Below are 19,262 nucleotides of genomic sequence, written 5' to 3'. Positions count from 1 at the left end.
TCTGGGACCTCTGCCTTGAGCCTTAGCTAACAAGGATGGGTCTCTACGCAAGACCAACAAGGCAGCTTTGGCCAGAGAGTTGGAGAAGAGCGTGTCCCCAGCTCAGGAAATCCCAGAGCCATCAACAACCGCCATTGATGGAATGAGCCTGTTACAGAAACTGAAGGGCTAATGGTGCGTTCAAGTCCTCCTGGGGAAGTTCGTACGTACGAGGTGGGAAGTCGTGTTTACGACGGCAGTGCGTTCAAGTCACTTTCGTCAGAGGAAGATGGCGGAGTACTTTCTCTTAATTAATTACACAAAAATACAGTAAGGTTCTTAAACTCTTGTTCTAGAAAATGAAGAACAAAGAAATGTGCATCGGATGTACTTTGTTTTTTTATGTTTTTAATTAATTTATGAAGCCACTGCCAACTTTATCGTTACATGTTGCACTGTTATATTATAATGGCATCATATTCTGTGCAGGAAATTTGCTTAACTGCGCTGTAAATAAGAAAACCTTGACAATATCACTGCATAATATTTAAGTATTGTGGTATTCCGCCATGTTTCTCAGTGACACGCCCACAACTCGGAAAGATCGGGGCTTAGAGAAAATCCCGAACTCCCCACTGGTATTTACGACATTGTGGTGGCATTCAAGTGCGCTCAACTCGTAAATACGATCTATACGAGATGACTTGAACGCACCATAAGACAATTCCTTTGCGCAGTTGGCTGTCTCAGCTCTGGACAAGGAGCTGCACGAAGGGGGGAAGAGCCAGCGTATAGATGTTGTCTTTGATGTGTACAAGGACACCTATTACACAGAGCGTGAAAATAGAGACACCAGCCACCATAGTCACATGTTTGCCGGGAGCCAGAGCACCTGACATGAAAGCAAATTTTAAAGTGCTGGCTAATGCTAATCGTAAATTATCTAAGATTATTATTCACATCGGCACTAATGATGTTCGACTCCGCAAGTCGGAGATCACCAAAAATAATGTTAAAGATGTGTGTGAACTTGCAAGTACGATGTGTCAGGCACTGTAATTTGCTCTGGCCCCCTTCCTGTTCGCAGGAGTGATGAGATAGTTAGCAGATTGTCATCACTCAATGGTATATAGTAATAACTCAATAATATAGAGTTCATAGACAATTGGAAAAGTTTTTGGGGCAAGCCTGACCTGTTGAAAAGAGATGGTATTCATCCCTCCTGGGCTGGTGCTGCTCTTCTCTCTAGTAATTTGGCAGATTGTCATCACTCAATGGTATATAGTAATAACTCAATAATATAGAGTTCATAGACAATTGGAAAAGTTTTTGGGGCAAGCCTGACCTGTTGAAAAGAGATGGTATTCATCCCTCCTGGGCTGGTGCTGCTCTTCTCTCTAGTAATTTAGAGCTTAGAGTCTTAGAGCTCAAACATGACAATCTGGGGCTCAGGTGAGGAAGCAGACAGACTGGCTAAACCGACCATCTGCCAGCTGTCTCACGTCACTGAGGCCAGATAAATCCCATCACATAGAGGCTCTTTCACCTAGATATCATCATATAGAGACTGTGTCTGTTCCCCGAATTAGGAAATACAAAAAACTCCCAAACCCATCTAAGGGTAAAAATTTAATTGATGTTCAACAAATAAAAAACAGATATAATAAAATTGAGCAAATGATAAAGCTTGGGTTGCTGAATATTCGATCCCTTACTTCAAAAGCACTTATTGTTAATGATATGATTACAGACTATAACCTAGATGTGCTGTGTTTGACAGAAACCTGGCTAAAACCAAACAATTACATTACTTTAAATGAGTCAACCCCACAAGATTACAGTTATAAACATGAGCCTCGTCTGAAAGGTGAAGGGGGAGATTTTGCTGTAATTTATAGTAATACTTTCAAAATTACTAAGAAGTCTAGTTTCAAATAAAATTCATTTCAAGTGTTTGTGCTTAATGTAACAACATCAAGTGTAAATGATAAATCACGTTTGAATTTGTGCTGGCTACTGTATACAGGCCACCAGGGCACCATACAGACTTTATCAAAGAATTTGCTGACTTTCTATCAGAGTTAGTACTGGCTGCAGATAAAATCGTAATTGTTGGTGATTTTAATATACATGATGTAGATAACAAAAAAGATGCATTGGGATTGGCATATTGGAGTTAGACAACACGTGTCAGGACCTACTCATTGTCGTAATCATACTCAAGATCTAATATTATCACATGGAATAGATGTTGATGCCGTTGAAATTCTGCAGCAGAGCGATGACATCTCAGATCATTATCTAGTCTTGTGTAAACTTCATTTAGCCAAGGCTGCAAAGCCGACTCCTTGTTACAAATATGTTAGACCTATCACTTCTGCCACTAAAGATTGCTTAATTAATAATCTTCCTGATCAGTTCCATCATTTCAGAATCCCAGATAGCTTAGAAGAACTTGATATTGCGACAGAAACTTTTAACTCTCTTTTATCCAGCACTTTAGACACAGTTGCGCTTAAAGAAGATTAAAGAAAATAGTCCATCTGGGTGACCAATGTGGTTCCATTCTGGCCATGCATGCTCTTTCGGGATGTGATACCACCTCATATCCTGTCGGGAAGGGGAAGGTGTCTGCATTCAAGGCCATGAGAGTCGTACCTGATAAGCTTCTCCACTGTATTAGAGGCAGAAGCCACAGATTTACAGATCACAAAAGCAACAAGGGCTTTCTTTCTGGCTCTGTACAATCAGAGGAACTCGTAACCTTGGATGCAACCCGGTATGAAATTTACCGGAAGCACAACAGTCCCCCAGCAATGAAGACACTACCTGCTACAGAGCGCAATATGTGCCTTCATGGAAGACGTGCCAGCCTACAGGTGCTGCTATGGGAAGCTGCAGACCAGCCTGATCCACCGGCTGTGGATATCACCTTGTTTGGATGGAGCAAGAAGATGAGCCTAAAGGAAGGAGAGGAACTGATTATGCCCACCCAGGATTCAAGTCAAGTTCCTCCTCCTGCTTTTTTAGCTGTTAGCTGTCAGCTTTGGTTGCAAAGCCGGGTTGAAACCTTGCACATCAGCAAAGTGCAGCTGCAGCCGCAGGTCTGGCCTGTACCAGTTATTGTTCCTGCAAAGGCAATGATGGTATATGCTGCAACATACTTACACAACACCAAGAACACAAAGAGAGTGATGAAGGGTCTGGAGAAGATGATGACAGAACAGACGAACAGTGAATATGATGAGGCTGCCTTTTGTTCATTAATTGTGAGGCATAGCAGTTTGCCTGAAACTGGTAGCCAGTGTGTGCTTTGTGTGGTGCGGAGGTGAGGCCCTCTTGGTTAGCCTTGCGTCTGGCGGGCTGACCTGGGTTGCCCAGTGACTCAGTTTTAACTCTTGCATCCTACAGAGTTTTAACTGGGTCCTCGTTGGATCTTGCGCCTTGCGGACCAACCTGGGCAGCCCTTCTGCCATTTGGGCGTTGCCCTAGCGTCTTGCGGGGCCTGTCTTGTATGGCATGTATATAGTGTATATTTGTAGGTAACGCTTCCTTTTACAGTACAGTACTTACGTGTATTTAGTGTACTTACCTAGAAAGTACTGGCTAATATAAGGTAAGTACATGGGTTAGGGGTAGGTTCAGGGTTAGTACCTAGATATTACCCAGTAATTGTAATTACTAAAATAAGTACATGAGCCATTCCACCGAAAGGGTGACATTTCTGTCCCCAGGACATTATATGTATAAAATTGCATGAAAATTAACTCTAAAATACATTTTATTATTAAGCAAAATGTCATGCATATTAAGCTAACTACAAATTTAAAATGTATAATTAAAAAAATTAATAAAAACTGCATAGAACACTAAAAAATAGCATTTTCTGCATGTCCCCACTCTCTATCTCTAAACTTTACCATGAAATATAATGATTAAAATACTTCAGAAATCTGATTTCTTTTGCATTGTTGTGTAACTTTATATCCAATCTGCTTTAAAATTAAAGAGAATTAAATTTTAAAATTAAATTTTTTAGATAAAATACATATTTTAGTCATGTCCCCGGGTTTACACTCAGTCCTGTTACCCTATTACATCCCGCCTCTGAAAAACGTAGAATATTCCACAAGACACATTTTCAACAGTAAGTTGCATCATTTGGATCTTCTGAAGGCAATGGGGCGACCATAAGTAAGTCCTCTCATTTTAATTTCTGTATATTTGATGAAATTGTAACTATGACTGAGAAGGTCAATCTCAACATACGGTCCTGTTACCTAAACTTTTTCTTAGATTTACATTTTTTATTTTAAAAATATTAACTTTTGGTAAGGCACTAGAAATGGCTCAGTGTCCTCATGTTATTAGCATCTATGCTATGTGGCCATATGCATGTATTTGATAACGTTTTGCTTAAAAACTCAATCCTGTTACTTTCAGTCCTGTTACTATTTTTTTCTTTTTCTAAAAAAATAAAATTAAACCACTATTTTTATCAGTTTTGTTTGGCCCATAATTTATACAATTATTTAATAAATTAAAAAAAATATATATATATAAACTTGAGGCTTCGGTCTTATTTAAAATGAAAAAATGGCTTTGTGTTTTTTTATTAAAATACACCTTGCCTTAATAGTGATTTTATTGTAACAAATATCAATTTTTTGAACATATAACCAACAATTTCTTTAAAATAAACACTTTCTTGTGGGGAAAACAAAGGAATTAATTGACATGCTTTTAAACTTGCTTTTTAAATGGGACATGATTTTCGGTAACAGGATTGAGAAAACATGCGCCCATCTTCTGCTTAAACCTTGTAAAAAATAAATAAAGTTGCCTGAGATTGACCAATACACATTTTGAATAGTTAAATATGTGTAGTATTAGATTCAATGTTGAAAAAGATAAAAAATAAAGTTTAATTTTGAAGAGTTACAACAAGCAAATGTCACCCATTCGGTGGAATGGCCCACATAGTATGTACATGGGTAACTGGACTGTAAAAGGAAGCGTTACCTATTTGTACATAGTTAGTTGATCACACATGGTGATGGGTTTAGGTGATGTCATCTCAATGGGTGTCTTAAAGACCTACCCCGTTAAAATGTATCGTACAGTGGCAGGATCCAAGTTATGTTAAAAACCCGCATTGATTTTTCCTCCAGAAATGCATAACATTCAGCGTTTATCCAAAAAGCAATTTTTAATTTTTAAATGTGTCAGGATGGGATTCAGCCTCACTACACCCTGAAAACAATGCATCAACATTCACAAGAGTACTCGTGATTGTGAAATGTAAAATTATTTTGTTTATCATAAAAAAACCTAAAATTATGCCTGAAAGTAATCATAATCTGCCTAAATAAATAAAAATATGTCATAAAATTAGCTCTTTGAAATCTGAAAATGCCAGAAATGAAATCAGCATCCTCTAAAACCACTCACATATTGTAGAAATTGACCATACAGTGCAAAATATCTGGTGAAAATGGACGATTAAGCTAATAATGCTAATTATGCTAATTGCTCAACATATGCAAATTAGCATCCGGCAGTTTCTGTATGCTGGGGACCCATACTTCACATTTCTGCAATAAAACTTTGGTGTACTCAACATTTCCGGGTTCACCTAGTTGGCTACTAGACTATTTCATGATATTGGGTATTACGGTTTGACATGCTAAAACTCCAAAATGTAGCAATTTTTAGCCATTTATTTTGGAATGATTGCCTTTATCTCATTATTTCACTAATTTGGAACCTACTTTATTTGTGATGAACGAACCACTTGATGAATTATCAACTGGATGAACCAGATTATTTCCATGGAAGGTACTTTTGCCATTTTTTCCGCTTACAGGGGTCAGTCACTTCAAGCGGTCATAACCACTACTAAGCTGCCAGTTGGCAAGGGTTATCATGTCAAAACATTATCTAGGGATGCATGGGATGTAAAAAATCGCAACTAGAATTTGCCCACCCAGATGGAACCAATACGTGAAATTTTGGGTCTTGGCCCAAGGACTAAAGCACCAAAAAATAAGCAAATGGACAATTAAATCAGATGAAACTTAGGCAGCGTTCCAGTCCACTTTTAGACACGCACTTGCGAACTTCCCTAAGCACTTCCCCTCGGGGGAATCCCTGCCGCCATTTTGAAGTGCGTTCCACTTCGTGAAGTGGACAAGGGAAGTTTATATGGACAGACACTTGTTCCCTCGATTTTGTCCGAGGGAGCGAGTCTACTTCATATGTACACTTCAGGCAGCTCCATATACCACAATACAACACGATTGTGACGTCATCGCAGGTCTCGTCTAATCACCACCACCACAAACAACTCTGATATATTAATTATATATATATTTAATTTAAAACAACCCAAACACACCTATATACATTTGGATGCTGCATTAAACAAATTCTTAAAGGAAAAAAAAATTTAAATAATAAATCAACTCCATGGCTGATTCCAAGTGATCAAGGGCTTAGACGTTCCAATTCAGCCAATTGCAGTTTCCGCCAGTAGTGGGCACTCGTGCAACGTAAGCAATGACGTACATCCGAGTGAACAAGACGGAGGGAAGTTAGCAAGTGAAGGGGATGACAATTTTGGACTGGAACGCAGCCTTAATGTAGAGGCGGAAGACCAGATTATCTCTCGTTATACTCTTGCTATATTTAAACACAGTCATATTAGTGGAAACATAGGCTAGAAATTAAATTATGCTGTAAATGTTCTTTAATAAGCTCAGTGCCGGCACGCATGGGTACTGGAGATGGCAAATGATTTTTCTTTTGATCAAGTATAAAAAATGCAGTTGTTGCCATGCCAACTCCATTTATGCTTTGACCTTGAGGACATAGTTTCTGCATACAGATTCATATCTGACGTCACGCTAAGGGGAATCTGGAGGGAACAACACAAACATAAGCATCTAAGTAGAACATTTGTAATGTGATAACACAAGCAAAGTATAGCCTACATACTGTTGTCAATTAATAGAAAGAGTGTTTAGAATGGGAAATCAATTTAATTTAGGAATATTCCAAGAATGGACATATCACATTAAAATGGGAAAAATCTGAAAAGATAAACACATTACAGCATATGGTATTACATTAATAACTTTATAATAAAATTCTTAAAAGTCTTCATAACACAGAGGAAAAAACCCAGACACCAGAAACAAACAGATAGCTTGTGTGTATGGGGTGTGAAAAGCTTTACACTGACTTATAATCAAAACATGTATACTAGAAAAGGCTATTAGAATTAAAATCAAGTACTCCTCGCTGCAGACTGTAGCGTGGTGACGTCACGTATATACAATACGTCACGTACGTATGTCACGTATGTGTTACCGCGCATGCGCTGTCACCGCGATATGGCGCATGCGTGGTAACACATACGTGACATACGTACGTGACGTATTGTATATACGTGACGTCACCGCGCTACAGTCTGCAGCGAGGAGTACCTGATTCACGTGTTTTGACGTCCCGCGTCAATTTGACATAATATTTTTTTTTTTAAATTAATAAATTAAAAAAACTCGAAAGTAATAATGAAAGCAGCAAAAAGAAGTAAAACACACATCCATAGTTTTAACTATGCCTGATTTAAGGTAAACTTATAAGAAATTTTAGAATGTATTATTGTGTAATATCTGTGTAGTATTTTATTTAAAGTTTATTTTCACATTCTGTTGCACTTCACTTTGTAAATTACAAAATTACTGTAAACACTGATGGCACCTTATATATTTCTTACTTTAATCATTCCCCTTTAATAGTTAATAATTGTTTATTTTTGTGCAATGTATAGGCTATCATAAAACATTTATTCCAATAAAGTAGTTTGAAGTTAAACCAACTACATACAGCACATTGTCAATCTCTGTATCCGATATTATGCATGCCAACTCAAAAAAACAAACTCATAACAGTCATAACTTTTATTTCAAAACAAGGATAATTGTGTAAAAGAAATATGTACAAATACAGATAATCACATAGCCTACATCTGTACACACACAGACAGACACACAGACAGACACACACACACACACACACACACACACACACACACACACACACGCACACACACACACACACACACACACACACACACACACACAAGCACAGAGACAGACACACACACAGAGACAGACACACAGACACAGACACACACACACACACACACACACACACACACACACACACAGAGAGAGAGAGAGAGACACACAGAGACAGACACACACACACACACACACACACACACACACACACACACAGACAGAGAGAGAGAGAGAGAGAGACAGACACACACACACACACAGAGAGAGAGAGAGAGAGAGAGAGAGAGAGAGAGAGAGAGAGAGAGAGAGAGAGAGAGAGAGAGAGAGAGAGACAGACACACACACACCTACTCAGCTTGAAATTCCCCTCCATCATTGAAAAAACAATCAACTGAGCAATAGCCCTCAACCTCCTTATCAGAATAAAATCAACACAGGACTCCCCTTCTGCCATCACCCACATACCCAGCCCCAGATGGGCAGTCCTCGTATATTGCAGTGCAAGCACAGAGTTAACGAGTAGGGCACCCGGAACTCTTGCTTGTATTGCTGGAAAATGCACTCCAGTTCACAACACCTAATTTAGATAAAATACAGAACAAACAATATTGAATCATTTTGAAGAAAGGCATTAAAGGGTTAGTTCACCCAAAAATGAAAATTAAGTCATTAATTACTCACCCCCATGCTGTACCAACCCCGTAAGACCTTCGTTCATCTTCGGAACACAAATGAAGATATTTTTGATTAAATCTGAGAGCTGGATCACTGCTACATAGGCTTCCTAAGGGAATGACACTTGACGGCCCAGAAAGTCATTAAAGAAAATGTTTAAATATTCCATGTGCCTACAGTGGCTCAACTATAAGTTTATCAAGCGACGAGAATACTTTTTGTGCGGACAAAAACAAAAATAACGACTTTATTCGACTATTCCATTGCTTCCTTGTGGGCCTGAGACGAGAGTTCAAGAGATTTCCAGGACGCATGCGCGAGAACTGACCTTCTTCTTCTACTACTATGTACAGCGCGCGTCTTCCTCTGCTTGTAAGACGCGCGCTGTGTAGTAGAAGAAGAAGGTCAGTTCTCGCGCATGCGTCCTGGAAATCTCTTGAACTCTCGTCTCAGGCTACATTACAGCTACATAAGTCTTTCTGCTCTATTTGAAGACATCTTTCAAACCTTAATTTGTTTAAAGGCGAATTAAGACTTATACATATCATTTTAAGACTCGCTGAAGTCATTTTGATAATATGAGATCATAAAACATAACATTTTTTGTAAAATCTAAAACATTTCTGATGCGCTCTATGGAATCTCTTACAATTAAAAGCCGTTAACACAAAAGAACAATTGTTAAAACAGCATAAATAATGCTTATTGACTTACTGCCATCGAATCCATCGCCGGAAGTGATTGTAATGAACTGCGCGTGCGCAAATGCGTATAATTTGCGCGTGCGCACCATGGTGCGCACATGCGTCTACTTTGCGCATGCGTGGTAACACATACGTGACGTACATACGTGACGTGTATACGTGACATCACCACGCTACAGTCTGCACAAGCGGCAACCTCCCTGTCTCTCTCTTGAAACCAACACGGAAGTGAATTAAACTGCAATTCATCGACTGGCCGCTTGAGGCAGGCTGCAGAAGTGAGTCAAATCTGCATCTCCCTCATGTTAAAATGCCCAACTTTACAGCAGAAAAAAACATGTTTACAGCCTGGAGCAAAAAGTGGTTTTGGTCTTTATAGCTTATTTTGCCCTTCATGACAACATGAGGGGGGTGAATTTTTTTACAACTCATCCGTTTAAATTATATTAAGCCTGCATAATTAAGGGCGTGGCCACTTGAGTGACAGGTGGATTGTGGCCGTTTGTCTGCTGTCTGTTAACGTCACTCTGAGCTTATTCCAGCAGCTGCTGTACTTGCCATCTCTGCCGTGTTTGTGCTTTTTTCGGGATTATTTCATACAATTTAATACACGCATTATACCTTCGCCCACGCCGTTGGATTCTGTCGTTGTCGAGTATGGAGAGAACAACTAGCGCTGTATTTCCAGTTGTTTTCCTCGCATGCACTAACGTTAATGGATGTCTGACAATTTCCTTGCTAAAAAAAGTCTATAGATATAGAGACCATGCACACTCGTTAAAGGGATACTCCACCAGTTTTTCTTATTAAACTATGTTATTCCCTTAACTAAGACGAGTTGATACATACCTCTCTCGTCTCAGTGCGTGCACTATATCGCTCTGTATTGCCGCAAAACTATGTTAGCACTTAGCTTAGCCCATGCATTAAATATGGGCCAAGCAGAGAAGCGACCAAACACTTCCACGTTTTCCCTATGTAAACACAGTTACTCGAGTAGTGTAACTTGACCTGGGCTGGTGACACAAAATAAACCGTTGCGCTTTTCTAAGCGTTTAAAATTGATGACTATATTGTATGGCGGAATACCATAACAAGTGCTTTTGAGCAGTTCGACTTGGCGCAATAATATCTTCACTAGTGAAAAGTCCTCTTACCGGCTCCCGCTTCCTCTCCCCCTCCCTCTGACATTTCCGTCAATACAACCAACGTGGCTTTTACTACCTGTGCTATTAGCAAACTGCAGATCATTTGCAATGGCGGACTTTGTAGATGATTATGACTTCTTTGTAGAAGACCCAGAGCCATATCTGTTTGAACCCGAGTACACGGAGGAGGAATTAGCTCTTATGGACCGTGAGAGGAAAGAAAGATATGATCCAGAACAGACCGGAGCTGGCGAAAGACCACGGGCAAACAGCAATTGGTGGTGCAAGTGTGACTGTTGCGAACAGATGCCGACCGAAATTGAGAGCCTGTGCTGTTTAGAATGCTAACTAGCTTCCAACAACCTGTTACTTCGTCAACTCCGCTCGAACTACTACTACCGGCGCATGTCACGTTGGTTGTATTGACGGAAATGTCAGAGGGAGGGGGAGAGGAAGCGGGAGCCGGTAAGAGGACTTTTCACTAGTGAAGATATTATTGCGCCAAGTCGAACTGCTCAAAAGCACTTGTTATGGTATTCCGCCATACAATATAGTCATCAATTTTAAACGCTTAGAAAAGCGCAACGGTTTATTTTGTGTCACCAGCCCAGGTCAAGTTACACTACTCGAGTAACTGTGTTTACATAGGGAAAACGTGGAAGTGTTTGGTCGCTTCTCTGCTTGGCCCATATTTAATGCATGGGCTAAGCTAAGTGCTAACATAGTTTTGCGGCAATACAGAGCGATATAGTGCACGCACTGAGACGAGTGAGGTATGTATCAACTCGTCTTAGTTAAGGGAATAACATAGTTTAATAAGAAAAACTGGTGGAGTATCCCTTTAAATGCGGTACTGTTGCTCTCACGGAACAGATATGCTTATTTAACTTTTTAGTGAAAGTACCGTCAGATTAAATCCTGCAGGTGTCGGTGCTTTCTCTCCATCCATGCAGTAGATGCACACCCTTGAATGAGCGCGGATTTCTAGTGCATTTACTTGAACTTCTGAGGTAATATCTTTGGTTTAACCCATTTGAATAATTGAGAGGCGGCCAAAATCAGATTTTGAAATGGACTGAACAAAGCTCTTTACAAACTTGACGTGCGATGCCATGCTGACTGACATGTATGCGCATGAATCACTGTCACACGCACAAGCTCAGAGCAATATTGTAAGTTACTGCATGATAATACATTTTTATAGCAGAATAATAATACATCACGATACACAGTCTCACTTTTAGTTACGTCTTTTAACTATTATAATATTTGGGCAAAAACATGAACTAAACTATGGGCTTTAATTCTTCAATCAGTCTTCAACGCGAGGCCAGTAGCTCCACCTACGTCCTGCCTTTTTGCCCATTTTCTGTTATCCGGCAGTGACGAAAGGTGACGCGCTGCCAAGATGGCGACGGCCGGCCCCGCCCACTTTAGGCTTCAAAAACGCTCTTCAGAAACCTACGGGTGACGTCACGGACACTACGTCCATATTTTTTTAGTCTATGAGTCTGCAGCGAGGGGTATCTCATTAAAATAGGCCTACCGTTTTATAATAAATAAATAAATTGCTTTTCTCCACTAGATGGCATTACGTAACTATGTGCAAATGCCACATAAACAGAACACCTGGCCCCTCTACTGGACAATAACAAGAACGCAGTGTCAGTGCTGTCTGCTTGACAACTATGATTAAAATGTCATTTCCGTACAAGAAATGTCATTACTATCAATGTAACCCTTCCCTTTTGCCTGCATGTGTCAAACTGCTGTAAGAAGGGTTTGATGATATCAGAATCATCCTTCTAAATGCTACTTAATTTAAACATATGTAACTCTTACATGAATGAATTAACAAATGAATTAATTAATGAAGCATTAATTTTAGATACCACTGTTCACTCAAAGCTCTTAACAATAGTCTCTTCTCAAACACCACCAATGTGCAGCATCTTACCTGACCCGGATGATGTGACGGCAGCCACAGTGCTCCACTACACTCACCACAATAGCTATAGGTGAAGGTGAAGAGGAGCGGAGAGTATTTTATGATATTCCGGACTTCCAAAGCAATTGCAAATTGTATTTGCCATTGCATTTTCATATTGTGGACGCATCTGTGTCGTGACATAGGCCTAATCCAAAAGCAATTGCATTTGTGTTTCCATTTTCTTTTCTATGTAACATGTCTACCAAATTTAAAATGTAAATACAAAGTCCATTTGCAATTGCCCATATGAAAATCAGATATATAGCCATATAAACATATATATAAAACAATAGTTTGTGAAGATATACAGTTGTCGCAAAAATCTAACCTTTCATTGAATTGAAAGAATTGAAAGTGCAGGGGGAAATCATATTATGAAATAAATGGTTTTCTTCAAAACACGTTGGCCACAATTATTGGCACCCCTAGAATGTTTTATGAGTAAAATATCTATTTTTAGCACACCAGGGTGAGTAGGAACATTAAATTGTCTAGCTATGACTTTGTGTTTCTCTGGAGTATAAATATGAGGAAACACAAAAGCCAAATTCCTTTAATCATTCATCACAATGAGTAAAAAACAAAGAATATAGTTCTGATGTGCAGCAAAAGATTGTTGAGCTTCACAAAATAGAAAGTGGCTGTAAGAAAATAGCTAATGCATTGAAAATTTCCATTTACACCATCAGGGCAATAATTAAGAAGTTCCAATCAACTATGTTACAAATCTGCCTGGAAGAGGATGTCTGTCTATATTGACTTAATGCATGGTGAGGAGGAGATTTAAAGTGGCCAAAGACTCTCCAAGGATCACAGATGGAGAATTGCAGAGATTAGTTTTGGGGTCAGAAAGCCAAAAAAAAGATCAAACATCACCATTACCACATGTTTGGGAGGGTTTCAAGAACAATCCTCCTCTCTTATCCAAAAACAAACTCCAGCATTCAGTTGTCAGACATGACTGGAACTTCAAAAGGTACCAGATTGGTCAGATTAAACTTAAAAAGACCTTTTTGGCCACAGTTAAATATACTTCTAGATCTTTAATGTTATGGGCCTATTTTTTGCTGCACTGTAATAAATTGCTGTAGTTTTTACAGCAAAATTTTACAGAATATTACCGTTTTAACATGTTACACGATGTAGCTGAGTTCGCAGGGCATTATGGGTCAAATTACGTTTTACAGTTGTTAACAGTATATTTCCATGTCAACTGTAATGTCATTTACAAGAAGGATGTGCTGTTACTGTAGCTTATGTATATTCACAATAACTTACTGTGGTGTGGCATTATGGGATTGCGCAGGCAGTTGACCAGAGCAGCACGAGACCGATTGAAGTTTAGAGGCATTATTCAATTTCTGGTAAGATTCTTTAGAAATATATTCTTTTATATTTATTTCATTTAATGTATAATTGATATCATGTCACAATAGCGTGCTAACACAACATTTACCGGTATGTAAAAGTATGTAATGACAAATTTCCCTCACCATGGCGAACCCCGTCAAAAAGCCTTGCGCCTGAAACAAAAACCTTAAAATTAAACGACACATTTTGTCAGCATCCTGCCTCCTGTTGTTTGTCTCCGGGCCTCTAGAGGTCACATGTGTTCCCCTCTGCCTTAGTTCTTCCTCGTGTGTCTTTGTTAGCGTTATCCAGGTCACCTGTGCCTTGTTTCCCCTAGAGTATTTTTGCTGTGTTTTTTCCCCTTGTTCCTCACTCGGTTTTTGAGTCTTGGCTATGTGTATCCTGCTGTGTCCCACCGAGTCCTTCCAAGTTACCCAAGCTATCCCAAGTAAGCTATTCTTACTTATTTGATTTTGTTTTTATTTTTGACTTGCAAAGTATCTTTTTTTTAATAAATCTACTTTGCCTGGAGTATTGCCTTGAGTGTTTCGTTTGGGTCCAACACTACCTCCTCTGTGGCTAAGTGGTAGAACACTCAACTCTCCACACCTGAGACCCGAGTTCCAAGGACCTGTTTGCGGTGATCGCTCAACATGAGGCATCTTTCCAGCGCCATGAAGCCGTTCTCAGCCGACAAGAAGAGCTGATGACCAGTCATTCTCAACTCCTGGCCGATATGATGAGTTCCATCCGCCAGCTCTCCGAACGCCTCCCGGTTCCTTCACCTTCCTCCGACAGGCCTTCTCCAGTGGCGGAGCCCCGACTACCACCTCCCAAGCCCTTTGCTGGAGATCCATGTTCCTGTCCGGTTCCTCACCTTCGAGCTTCTCAAGTTTTCCCACAGACCGTTCCAAAATTGCTTACATTATTACCCTTCTTTCAAATAAGGTGCTCTCCTGGGCCTCTGCAGTGTGGCAATCCCAGGAAGCTTGTTGTGACACCTACGTGGCATTTGTAGAAGAGTTCAAGCGGGTGTTTGATCATCCTGTCAGTGGTCGAGAAGCTTCCAAGCGCCTACTTTCTCTCCGTCAGGGTTCCCGCAGCACTGCGGATTTTGCCATTGAATTTCGGACTATAGCAGCAAGGAGCGGATGGAATGATGAAGCGCTGAGGGTCTGTTTTCAGGCAGGGTTGTCTGAGCCCCTTCAAGATGAGTTAGCCACCCGAGAACCAGCTGGGGATCTCGAGTCCCTCATAGCATTGGCCATCCGCCTGGACAATCGTCTGAGAGAGCGGAGAACAGCTCGCCGCCAGGTGTCTCAGTCCCAAGTTCCTCTGAGCAATTCTGTTTCTCCAGTTACTGTTCCTTCGTTCAGAGCTTCACCGGCCCCTGAACAGCTCCTGGATTCCCCGGAGGACATGCAGTTAGGCCGTTCCAGGCTTTCTCCCAACGAAAGGGAACGTCGCATGAGGGAGTGTCGTTGTCTCTACTGCGGGGTTGCCGGCCACTTCCGCTCCACTTGCCCCGAACTTTCGGGAAACGCCTGTCCCCGCCCAGCTACAGGAGGACTGTGATAGGGAAAATTAGAGCTCCTCCTACTAACGCTGTCCTTGCTATTCCAGGCACTCTGTCCTGGGAGGGCCACCAGCATCGGGTCCAGGCTATGATCGATTCCGGTGCCGCAGGTGACTTCCTGGATCTAACCTTGGCTAAGGAACCCAAGATCCCTACCCAACTACTTCCTCAACCCCAGGCAGTTACAGCTTTGGATGGCAGACCTCTGGAACCAGGCAAAGTAACAGAGGCGACTCAGTCCCTACGACTTACCGTCTTTCAACACCAGCAGGAGGAGATCTTTTATCTCATTGACTCCCCCGAGTATCCTATTATCCTGGGTCACCCATGGCTGTGCAGACATAATCCCCAGATCGACTGGCACCATTTTAAGCTGGGGATCCACTTGCCAACTCACCTGCATGCTTCAGAGTCCCTCAGCCCCTAGTTCCGAGTTTCAAGAGTCTGTCGACCTCTCCCGAGTCCCCAGTGTTTACCATCAGTTCAAGGCAGTGTTCAGCAAGTCCCGGGCTACTTCCTTACCACCTCACAGAGCTTACGACTGTGCCATTGAGCTACTCCCTGGTTCCTGCCCTCCCAGGGGTCGTGTCTTCTCCGTATCCTCCCCTGAGCACTCAGCTATGGATACCTACATTAAGGAGTCCTTGTCAGCCGGCATCATCCGTGCCTCTACTTCCCCGGCTGGGGCGGGGGGGGGGGGGGGGGGGGGGGGTTTGTAGAGAAGAAAGACAGGGGTCTTAGGCCTTGTATTGATTACCGGGGCCTCAACAAGATCACGGTTCAGAATCAATACCCCCTTCCTCTCATGGCCACTGCTTTTGAGCTGCTTCAAGGGGCTTCCATTTTTACTAAACTGGATCTCCGCAATGCTTACCATCTCGTACTGATCCGGCAAGGAGATGAATGGAAGACGGCCTTCAACACCCCCACGGGTCACTATGAATATCTGGTGATGCCGTTCGGGCTCACCAACACCCCCGCAGTATTCCAAGCCCTGATTAATGATGTTCTTCGGGACATGCTTAATCTGTTTGTCTTCTCGAGGTCACTGAAGGAGCATGAGGGGCATGTTAGCCAGGTTCTCCAGAAACTACTTGACAATCATCTCTACGTAAAACCAGAGAAGTGTGAATTTCATGTTTCCCAGACTCAGTTTCTCGAGTTTATCGTCACTCCTGGCCACCTGGAGATGGACCCCAAGAAGGCAAGGCAAGGCAAGGCAAGGCAAGTTTATTTATATAGCACATTTCATACACAATGGCAATTCAAAGTGCTTTACATAGAAGAAATTAAAGTAATCAAAACAAATAAGAATAATTAAAACAGTTTAGAATAAAAATCAAATAAAGTAGTACTGGTCCACCCCCTTCTGAGATGGAAGAGATTGAGCCGGTTTACGGTGCCACTGGGCCTCTAGCCCAGGGACGTACTCTGCTGGGGTGGTGCTACACCAGTAATGCCCAGCGGGGCCCCCACAGAGCACGCTTCGTGTGCGCTGTCTGCTGCCGTTACCCTTAACGACGCTCTCAGCGACTTCTTATACAGCAGTATAACTTACTCCTTCACTCGCCTCATCGGAGTGAAGACTCTCCCGCTCTCCTTCAAAATCTCTCCCAGAGATTATAAAAATAAATAAATAATAAATTAGAAATTAGAAAACAAACAATGACAAAACCACTACAGTAAAAACAGTTTAGAATAAAAAATAAAATAAAGAACAGTAAAAACAGTCGGACGAACAGTGGCACGGTGCTCATTCAGTAAATACCCCCTTCCTCTCATGGCCACTGCTTTTGAGCTGCTTCAAGGGGCTTCCATTTTTACTAAACTGGATCTCCGCAATGCTTACCATCTCGTACTGATCCGGCAAGGAGATGAATGGAAGACGGCCTTCAACACCCCCACGGGTCACTATGAATATCTGGTGATGCCGTTCGGGCTCACCAACACCCCCGCAGTATTCCAAGCCCTGATTAATGATGTTCTTCGGGACATGCTTAATCTGTTTGTCTTCTCGAGGTCACTGAAGGAGCATGAGGGGCATGTTAGCCAGGTTCTCCAGAAACTACTTGACAATCATCTCTACGTAAAACCAGAGAAGTGTGAATTTCATGTTTCCCAGACTCAGTTTCTCGAGTTTATCGTCACTCCTGGCCACCTGGAGATGGACCCCAAGAAGGCAAGGCAAGGCAAGGCAAGGCAAGGCAAGTTTATTTATATAGCACATTTCATACACAATGGCAATTCAAAGTGCTTTACATAGAAGAAATTAAAGTAATCAAAACAAATAAGAATAATTAAAACAGTTTAGAATAAAAATCAAATAAAGTAGTACTGGTCCACCCCCTTCTGAGATGGAAGAGATTGAGCCGGTTTACGGTGCCACTGGGCCTCTAGCCCAGGGACGTACTCTGCTGGGGTGGTGCTACACCAGTAATGCCCAGCGGGGCCCCCACAGAGCACGCTTCGTGTGCGCTGTCTGCTGCCGTTACCCTTAACGACGCTCTCAGCGACTTCTTATACAGCGGTATAACTTACTCCTTCACTCGCCTCATCGGAGTGAAGACTCTCCCGCTCTCCTTCAAAATCTCTCCCAGAGATTATAAAAATAAATAAATAATAAATTAGAAATTAGAAAACAAACAATGACAAAACCACTACAGTAAAAACAGTTTAGAATAAAAAATAAAATAAAGAACAGTAAAAACAGTCGGACGAACAGTGGCACGGTGCTCATTCAGTAAATACCCCCTTCCTCTCATGGCCACTGCTTTTGAGCTGCTTCAAGGGGCTTCCATTTTTACTAAACTGGATCTCCGCAATGCTTACCATCTCGTACTGATCCGGCAAGGAGATGAATGGAAGACGGCCTTCAACACCCCCACGGGTCACTATGAATATCTGGTGATGCCGTTCGGGCTCACCAACACCCCCGCAGTATTCCAAGCCCTGATTAATGATGTTCTTCGGGACATGCTTAATCTGTTTGTCTTCTCGAGGTCACTGAAGGAGCATGAGGGGCATGTTAGCCAGGTTCTCCAGAAACTACTTGACAATCATCTCTACGTAAAACCAGAGAAGTGTGAATTTCATGTTTCCCAGACTCAGTTTCTCGAGTTTATCGTCACTCCTGGCCACCTGGAGATGGACCCCAAGAAGGCAAGGCAAGGCAAGGCAAGGCAAGTTTATTTATATAGCACATTTCATACACAATGGCAATTCAAAGTGCTTTACATAGAAGAAATTAAAGTAATCAAAACAAATAAGAATAATTAAAACAGTTTAGAATAAAAATCAAATAAAGTAGTACTGGTCCACCCCCTTCTGAGATGGAAGAGATTGAGCCGGTTTACGGTGCCACTGGGCCTCTAGCCCAGGGACGTACTCTGCTGGGGTGGTGCTACACCAGTAATGCCCAGCGGGGCCCCCACAGAGCACGCTTCGTGTGCGCTGTCTGCTGCCGTTACCCTTAACGACGCTCTCAGCGACTTCTTATACAGCAGTATAACTTACTCCTTCACTCGCCTCATCGGAGTGAAGACTCTCCCGCTCTCCTTCAAAATCTCTCCCAGAGATTATAAAAATAAATAAATTAGAAATTAGAAATTAGAAAACAAACAATGACAAAACCACTACAGTAAAAACAGTTTAGAATAAAAAATAAAATAAAGAACAGTAAAAACAGTCGGACGAACAGTGGCACGGTGCTCATTCAGTAAATGCATAGCTAAACAGATGTGTTTTGAGTCTGGA

Source organism: Rhinichthys klamathensis, unplaced genomic scaffold (genome assembly GCF_029890125.1).
Source record: "Rhinichthys klamathensis goyatoka isolate OS25496 unplaced genomic scaffold, OSU_Roscu_1.1 h1tg000036l_1, whole genome shotgun sequence".
In the NCBI taxonomy this organism is placed as follows: domain Eukaryota; kingdom Metazoa; phylum Chordata; class Actinopteri; order Cypriniformes; family Leuciscidae; genus Rhinichthys; species Rhinichthys klamathensis.
The sequence above is the reverse complement of the archived record's forward strand: the minus strand, read 5'-3'. Positions refer to the sequence as shown.